Source organism: Macrobrachium rosenbergii, chromosome 51 (assembly GCF_040412425.1).
Source record: "Macrobrachium rosenbergii isolate ZJJX-2024 chromosome 51, ASM4041242v1, whole genome shotgun sequence".
NCBI lineage: Eukaryota > Metazoa > Arthropoda > Malacostraca > Decapoda > Palaemonidae > Macrobrachium > Macrobrachium rosenbergii.
In genome coordinates this window covers 34063388-34073451 of record NC_089791.1, presented here as the reverse complement: position 1 = coordinate 34073451, position 10064 = coordinate 34063388, and positions in this window count along the sequence as shown.

Below are 10064 nucleotides of genomic sequence, written 5' to 3'. Positions count from 1 at the left end.
AAAGAAAATTTACTTATGTGTTTGCATTCGTAATTCTAGTTTGATCTCTCTCTTGAAATTTCCAGCGATCTATGGTTACATTCATTGAGAGGCAATGGAAAGTGACATTTTTTTAAGTGAGCTATAGTTGGTGCAATTTCCTAGTAATGAAAAAACATGAGGTACCACTGACAACTACTATCCATTTTGTGGACCAGGAAGTCATCGTTTTTTCCAAATATCTTTCTAAACTAATTATTGGATCGAAATGGTACTTTGACACAGTGTACAAGACACCTCCCGCTAATTTTTGGTAATATAGTGCATTGTCAAATGGTTTTAGTTGAGGCGTTTACTCTTGACTTACATGGTGTTGCCAAGCATCGCCAAACTATGCATTCAAACGTCCTTTATCTCTATCCCGTCCCTCCCTCTCCCTTCCCCTCCTCATCCCTCCCTCAACCCACTTTCATGGCCTCCCCATCTCCTCCCTCCCCCCTTGCTGTCTATGGGGGATAACGGACGTTCGTTTGCGTAGATTAGTCCTGCTAACTCATGCAACTTTGCCTTTGAAAGTCAAGAGTAAACATCTTAATTAACACGTTTGACAATGCACTATATTACCAAAATTTAACAGGAGGTGTCTTGTACACTGTGTCAAAGTACCATTTCGATCAAATAATTACTTTGAAAGATATTTGAGAAAAACGATGACTCGCGGTCCCTGGAATGGATAGTAGCCTTCGATTCTATGGAACCATCAAGAAAGTAAAATGCAGAATAGGAAAGAAACCCATGGAATGAAGTGTAAGCAATTACGAGAATGTAGTTTTGTACAGTAGGATAGATTTTAAATAACCCAATATTCATTTAATGCTTATTTAAAGGAAACAAACAAAGGCTCTCTTGGTACTGGCGGGGGGAGTCCAGAGGTCCACATCACGACTCTTGCCCATTTCAACACGTTGCTGCCCTTAGGGGGGTACGTCCGGGCATGGGCTCTTGCCATGGCACAAGGCCGGATTAACCAAAGACAATAAACCTCTCTCTCTCTCTCTCTCTCTCTCTCTCTCTCTCTCTCTCTCTCTCTCTCTCTCTCATCAAGCCTCCTTTCTTTCATGTTTGCTTATTTCATGTTCGTCACGATCTAATGCATCGTGATTATGATTTGTCTCGGTGAATGAGACTTTAATTAAAATTTGCTTTCGTATACCTCGTGTAATGGACATTATATGCTAAGTATTTGGGATGAGAAAAGCACCAAACTTAGCTAATGGAAAGTTTGTGTCTAATGTCGAGTGTAAAAGCTTTAAAGAACGACTGTTCGCATTTTTCTTGTTTTCAGAAATGCAAATCGACTTTTGTCGTAATTTTGCATTGCTTTTTTTCGCCTGCTGTCCCTTCGTCAGGATTGATACGAAGTTCGTACATTACACGACTCTCGCGTTATCTGGAAAGGATTTCGGCGGTTACATGACTGAAATGAGGGTTATTCCGTCCTCCTTCAGTGTTAAAATGCATTCGTTGTTTTTTTTATACTAATACTTATTTGAGCATTACAGTGTGCTGTCAATATTGTATTTCGCTAGTTTTAATCGTTATTTGTTTTTCTTTTATTAAGAAAATATACGTTTACAATTCTTACAATTTGTAAAATTGTATACAGTATACATCATGATATATTTACATGAATAAAATTAGTAATTAAAGTATATTCACTACAGTACAATTTTTACTATTCATCTAAATACGTTTTTAAATTACAAGCACATCGACTCGTCAGTACTTAATTTTTAAACAGAGGTTTTAAATCCTATTTTACTTACATTGAAAGTATTGACCATTCCACTTTTTATGCATTTAAGTCATTGCGGGTCAGTACTTATAAATCCTAAGTATCTTCCTATCCATATCACTGCTGTAAAATAAGATATTAGGACCATTGCCATATTTTCATCGTTATTCGTAGCAGTCTAGGCTAATGTATAGTATTGAACCAAGTACCTTGGAGGAGACTGTGTCCCCTTCTTTCCAAAATTGTCATTTGTCATTTGAGGTTAAGGCCATTTTTCGTCAAGGTTCCGCTGCCTTTGACGGCTATGGCTAATGGCATCCGAGGGGAAAGTAGTGGCGTCAGGGGTGGTGGGGGGGGGGGGGCTTGCAACTTCGGCAGGAGAGCAAAGGCCTTTGCTTAATCGGGCAAGAGAGTCAATAGACACCGACGAGGCGCTGTGGCCTCTGCACTTTCTCACCTTTGGCTGCTGCGGGATTCATGGTGGTGAGTATGCCGCTCTAGTTCCTGGTTTAGTTTCTGCAAGAGTGTTAAGCGTACTTGAGGGGTATTGTGGGGAAATTTCGTTTCCTGAGTTTGTTAATTGATAATGTTTATTGATTATTGTCCGTGAATGTAAATTAAGGATATTAATGTGATATGATTATATGTTGGTGATCATATTTTTGTTGTTCGTTGTTTCAGGTTTTGTGGTATAATTTTTTTGAAAATAGTTGAAGTGAATATAATATAAAAAATGTACAATCATAATATATGTATTGGCATTATCTTATTGTCGGTCAGTACTTCAGTTTTTGAGGAGTTTTATTTTAAACGGCTGTTCATCGGCATAACGGAGGAGAAATATACATATCACGTTATATATTGCCATTACGTTCTGGGTTTGATGGGGTTCTGTTATTGTTCTGTTATACAGAACTGCATTCGTTCTAATGAACATTCATTGTGCCTGTGACTGAATTTTTTTTTTAGTCAGTCAGGTTGGTCTTCAGAAAGGTGAATGTGAGACAATATATTTTAGTAATAAATGAAAATATTGCTCACCGAGTCTTTATCTGAACAGATAGTTGGACCACAAGTCAGGCACTAAAGTTAAACAGCTTTTGTTATTTTTGTTCCCCGTAGGAGGGCAGTGCCGTCAGTGCACCTCATGCGATGCACTGTAGGCATTACTTAAGGCTCTTTGCATCGTGCCTTCGACCCCCAGCTGCAACCCTTTTACTGTACTTTCTTTCATATTCTCTTTCTTCCATCTTACTTTCCACTTCTCTCCTAACCATTGATTCACAATGCAACTATGAGGTTTCCTCCTGTTAGCACCTTTCAAACCTTTACCGCTAATTTCCCTTTCAGCGCTGAATGACCTCATAGGTCCCAGTGTTTGTTTGCCTTTTGGCCCAAAAATTTATATTCTATCTTATTTTGTTAATGCTTTCTTCTTTCTTCTCGCCTTCCTCGTGGCTGAGGAGCTGAGGTACGTGAGAATTCGCGCCTGAAATGAGAAGTGAACTTTTCTTTTCCCTTCCCTCGTTAGCAAAAGAAAACTCATGAATAGAGAATATTTCTAGACTAAGGTGAAAAGACCCCATTAAAAAAAAACAAAAGAATTACAAAGGAGAAAGAGTAAATGTGAAGACGAAAAAAACCGGAAGAGGGGAAGGGGTGGAGGGAAGAAAAAGTAAGTTTGAGAGAGAGAGAGAGAAATAAAAGTGTGGACATTATTTATTCAAAAAATTTGCACGCGAAGACCATTTTGAAAGGGAGTAAAAAAAATTTTTTTCTTTTCCGAGTGGTTCGTCGCTAGAATTATTATTCTCGTTTTTAATATCTCATATTGTGCCTGTCAGTCTTCAAAGGATCACTTGCATTTAGAAATAGAAAATAAGGCTACTAAATGTAAAACTCGCATTAACCAAAAACATATTCCGCACAAAACATTCGGATATCATAGGATAGAATCCTTCCCATTGTGTCCAGCTGTAACGTAGGGGATTGTAAAAGCCAATCAGTCCGAGTTCTGGAAGCGCACATATTTTTGGTTTAATTTTTTTCTACCGAATATTTCGATACATTATTTACACATACTCCTCTCTCTCTCTCTCTCTCTCTCTCTCTCTCTCTCTGCACGTGCTGGGTACACGTGTCTCTCTCTCTGTAACGTACACACACGTGGTTCATGCTACTGTAACTAAAGAATGAGCAGGAAAATAAGTGATATATATATATATATATACACACATATACATCTATATATATTTATATATATATATATATATATATATATATATATAATATATATATATATATATATATGTATATAAATGTATATACATGTATATATATAGATATATATTTATGTATATATTTATATATATACATATATATATATATATATATATATATATATATATATATATATATATATATATATATATATATATATATATATATATATATATATATACACATATATGGTCTATGGACGTCTGCCTTTATCCTGTATCAGAAATTGATGGATATTCCGCATCATTTTACGTGGCAGATTCTGTATATTTGTCCTACAAATTAAAGGACCTAGCTGCTGATATATGAAAACCTCCAACTTGAAGTTAAACGAACTTACATTCATACATACGTTTCCATGGGGCCAAATATCTAGTAAGATTAACGTTGCCGGAATTGAGCTGACACGGTCTTATAAATTACTTCCGACTTTTCGACTGTGAAACAGATAGACTCATTTGCGCTTGAATACGCTGTGGAGATTCATGCACCACAGCATGACAGCCAACAAAACAATAATTAATATTTGGAGCATTTAATCAGCACGCTGCAGCGATATACGCTGGATGGTTATTAACCTGTCACTGTTCAAATATATTCATGAGAGGAGGCTAAATGATTCATATGCAGCCATGAATTAAAGAAGAGCTCAGCCTTCCAGCGCCCAACCCCCCACCAACCCACCCCCTCTCTACCCACCCAAATGAAATGGGCCTGGTGCAGCTTCCACACCCACCGCCCAGACATCACCCCAAGAAAGAGAAGCCGGGCCCGGCGCAAGACGCTGGGAATGACATAGGGCGAAATGAGTGAGGTTAATTGATTTCATGACAAGGCCAATACAGGAGCTCACCTTTGATGTTTCACGGTGCCAGCTGATTAGGTAAATAAAACGAACCGTTTACTCGTGGCGATGTTGAACTCTAATGCCTGCGCTCTCTCTCTCTCTCTCTCTCTCTCTCTCTCTCTCTCTCTCTCTCTCTCTCTCTCTCTCTCTCTCTCTCTCTCTCCCTGTTTCTCTCTTTCGGTCTCTCTCCCTGAATCTCTCTCTCTCTCTTCCTCTCTCTCTCTCTCTCTCTCTCTCTCTCTCTCTCTCTCTCTCTCTCTCTCTCTCTCTTCGAATTATGAATGCGTAATCCGGAATGAAAATGTGTTGGGATGACTGTTTTATACCTGAAGTTAAAATATGATTTTTGTAAACCGAAGACGACCGGAACATAGCGAGGAATGATTGTGTTTGGATCATGCAAAAGAACTTCATATCCTCGTATTTGTATAGATGCTAATATCTGCTCCATTGCAGACGTTTGTTTGTTTGGCATCGGAGAGGAAGCCATTATTAGAAATGATTTGGGCGTTTGAGTCGGCCGGAGGGCGGGGGGTGAGAGAGGAAAAGCGGCATTTTTGAGTAAAATTAGGCAATCAGCATCCCCACCCAGAACTTCCTCCACTTCCTCCTCCTTCTATAACTAATCTGCAACAGTTTCTTAACAGGAATGCTGCTACTTCCTCCACACTCCCATCCATACCCCCCACCCCCCCGTCAAATTCCAAACTTTCGACTCTTTCTTAAATTTGGTTTTGAACGTTATAAAATGCAAATTTGGTCCCCCCACACAACCTTTCCTCCTCCAGAAAACTCCTCGTTTGAAGAGGTGCAAACTTAGGCTGCGGCCTCCGTTTGTATACCCAGGTTCGAAATCCAATAATCAATACGTGAGAAACTTAATACGCGGACCACGGGATCCTGCTCCCCGGCTCCAACCCCGGCGCTCTAACTCTCGTCCCTCCGCGACCATCCATTTTCCCTTCCTCCTCCCTCCCTCCCCTCCTTCCTTTTACTCAGCTTCGTTTACCCTTAGTCGCCGTTTTATTAGCTCTTCTATTTGCCCAGCCATTTTCGTCGCCTTCGACTCTCACATCGCTTACTACGTTGGCTGTCTGAATCTTAATGTTGCTTGTTGTTAATGCGAAGTGCTCCACCCACGGGAGTCTTCTTCTTCTTCTTCTTCTTCTTCTTCTTCTTCTTCTTCTTCTTCTTGCCTTGAAGACTCTTAAATCTCCGAAGTTTTCCTTTTCCGATTTTCCCCTGTATGGGACGAGGTCTTTTTGCCCCCACTGGTCTTGTTAGGACGAAAAACGTATTGTTTTGATCGGTGATTTCAATTTGGCGTGACTCATTATGTCTGGGCTTGTATGTGTTTGTTTGTTCGTGAGTTGCCTTAGGAATGTCGTTTGTTCCTTTCAGTTTTCTCTCTCTCTCTCTCTCTCTCTCTCTCTCTCTCTCTCTCTCTCTCTCTCTCTCTCTCTCTCTCTCTCTCTCTCTCTCACACACACACACACAGCGAAGGATGGATGAAAAGTATGGTTAGGCCTTCGCTTTTTCATGGGGAAAAGTAATTGTAGTTTGACGAAAGTTATAATCGATGGATATACATAATTAACATGGTTAATCGTTGTGGCATTTGAAGAAATTTTTAGGACAACAACTGAAAAGTCGGTAATATCAGTTAGGTAACATATATATATATATATATATATATATATATATATGTGTGTGTGTATCTATATATATATATATATATATATATATATATATATATATGTATGTATGTATGTACCGCTCGCACATGTGTATGTGCCTGTGCGTGTTGTGAATTATCTTATCTTGTTTGAGGAAAGTTTTCCGAGTTAAATATGTTTCTGAATGGCAGAAAAACCACCCTACCCCACAAGTCTTCCACGATTTTTTAAATTTTTTATAAGACCGAAACCTTGACTCGATTCATTGTTCTGAACCTTTCAACGCCATGTTGTTATCGAAGCATCTGTGCACGTATATTTTACTGACTGTCACCTCAGCATATTTATACTTTTCATTCTGTCGTGACGAATCAAGAGAGTTAATTTCCTGTTTGTTTATGTGTCCCTTCTCATTATTTTCACCCGGCTTCGTTTCGCTGCGAACTAGATTTCGTTGGCAGAATCGGTTTTTAAAGCCTTCCTCCCTCCACTTGAGATTTCATCTGTGTCCGCAGGAGCTATCTAATATCCGCTCTCGCGAGGGTTTTTCTTCTTCTTGTTTCCCTGCACTTATTGTTGTTTACGTTGCTGGCTGTGTTGCAACACGTCGCTTCTTTCCCAGGATACATTGCTCTTTGACATGCATTCATTTTCTCTCTCTCTCTCTCTCTCTCTCTCTCTCTCTCTCTCTCTCTCTCTCTCTCTCTCTCTCTCTTGGGTAAATTCCCTCAAACGTTCTTCTTCTCTACCTCATCTGTATTCTCTCTCTCTCTCTCTCTCTCTCTCTCTCTCTCTCTCTCTCTCTCTCTCTCTCTCTCTCTCCCGGGTAAATACTCTCAAACGCTTTTCTCCTCTTCCTCATCTGCACTCTCTCTCTCTCTCTCTCTCTCTCTCTCTCTCTCTCTCTCTCTCTCTCTCTCTCTCTCTGATATCCTAATAATTGCTCCCAAACGCTCCTCTTCGCTTTCTTATCCTGACACACACGCGCGCGCAATCTCTCTCTCTCTCTCTCTCTCTTCTCTCTCTCTCTCTCTCTCTCTCTCTCTCTCTCTCGGTGCCTCTGAGCATATTACCAGCTGATCGAGTTATCAACGGCAACACTCGCCATTCCATCTGCAAATTTAACGTCAGCTATCATCCGCTTCGCTGCTACTGGAAGGGAAGGAGAGAGAGAGAGAGAGAGAGAGAGAGAGAGAGAGAGAGAGAGAGAGAGAGAGGGCTGAATCTTATCCGGGCTGGATAGATTTTCAAGATATTCCTTGTTGTTTCTGACTTGTTTCCATCTGCGAGACCTGGCGTATTCATATTACTCAAAGCGTGAAAAGGAGAGGAAAAAAAATGTATCGGATACTTTTCCTCTCTTTCTTTCCTTTCTTTCTGGCTTGCTTTTCCCGGACGGAAAAAGTAAGTGGCAATTTTTCCCCCATATTTCTTTTCGTGCGCCGGACTCGTTTAGGTGAGAAAAGTAGTTTATATTTTTCATTCATTTTTTTTTTTCTTTTTTAAGTCTTGTTTATTTTTGACGAAAGGAGTGACGTGTATCGTAGGCTCAAGTTGAAGTCTGGTCCGATTGCTTGCCTTATGAATCGATCTTGAAAAAGAATTGAGTGAATTGCAGCCTTCAAACGTTCTGTAATTGAAAATCGAAATGAGGAGAACTTGGACTTGTAAACAATGGTCTTGCTTCAGTTTCGGTGGAAGTCGAGCTACAGTATTCAGAATGTATGATGGCTGGTCTATATATTCATCATATAGTATATCACTCTCAATGAAGATAAGACTCTATGTAAATAATGGAGGCACTGTTATTTTCAAAAGAGCAATTAGGGACTTCATAAATTACCGTAATAATTGAGCAAAACATTGTTGAGCCGTTTGGTTGTGGTGGAAGATTTCTTCTCGTGTAATCCCCATAGGGGGTTAGTGCCGTCAGTGCTCCTCACGGAGTGCACTGTAGGCATTACTAAAGGTTCTTTGCAGCGTCCCTTCGGCCCCTAGCTGCAACCCTTTTCATTCCTTTTACTGTACCTCCGTTTCATATTATCTTTCTTCCATCTTGCTATCCACCCTCTCCTAAGAATTATTTCACAGTGCAACTGCGAAGTTTTCCTCCTGTTACACCTTTCAAACCTTTTTTACTGTCAATTTCCGTTTCAGCGCTGAATGGCCTCGTAGGTCCCAGCTCTAGACCTTTGGCCTAAATTCTACATATTTTTTCTCGTGTGTTCCCGTTTTTTCATTATGGAAATAATTCTATTCTTTTTTACGTATCTTATATTTTCACACTCACGACAGATCATTCTACCTCTGACTTCACTCCCTATCTGAAATGTCCGTCTGTCTTTATGAGAAAGTTTCGTCTCCTTTAATTAGTTTTTCCTTAAACCCAAGGGAGGTGTTGTATGTCCAACATCAATAATTTGAGTAATTTATATTATTTAAATTTAAATAATTTTTGCCACTTTTGCCGAAGCTTGAAGAATGCTTGAGTAAGTAATGTCGTATGAAACATAGGCATTGTGTTGCAGGCAGTATGTAGGCATTGTATTGCCTAAATACTGCGTTGCGAAACATATTTCCATTTTGTTGTATCAATATGGATTTGTCTTCATTTCTCACTGTTGTTATTATTATTATTATTATTATTATTATTATTATTATTATTATTATTATTATTATTATTATTATTATTATTATTATTGCAAGACGTTGCTTCCAAGCTTTCGTTGAGTGGATATTATTATTATTATTATTATTATTATTATTATTATTATTATTATTATTATTATTATTATTATTATTATTATTGCAAGACATTGCTTCCAAGCTTTCGTTGACTGGATTTTGTATTATTATTATTATTATTATTATTATTATTATTATTATTATTATTATTATTATTATTATTATTATTATTATTGCAAGGAGTTGCTTCCAAGTTTTCGTTGACTGGATATTATTATTATTATTATTATTATTATTATTATTATTATTATTATTATTATTATTATTATTATTGCAAGACATTGCTTCCAAGCTTATGTTGACTGGATATAGTATTATTATTATTATTATTATTATTATTATTATTATTATTATTATTATTATTATTATTGCAAGACGTTGCTTCCAAGCATATGTTGACTGGATATTGCATATCTGAGGATGTTTACATTTCCGTGTATCTTTTCATAGCCATTTTGTTTTACCAAATGCTCCTAAGTATTGTCTTGCTGGAGAGGTTACGCCTTAAACAGTACAGAATTATGCTGGTCATTTTCAAAGAGAAACATTTGTAATCTCTCATCACCTAAAAACAAGCTCGTTTAGAAATGGCATTAGTGCCTTCAGGGTGTTTCTAAAGAGGCGTATCGTATTAATGCTGAAACAAATGAAACGCTGTCGTTTATCTTTTATTGAGTTTTTTGTTTAGTAATTTTGCTTTCATTCTTCAGACATGAGGTTTTGAATATTTTTGCTCGAGTTT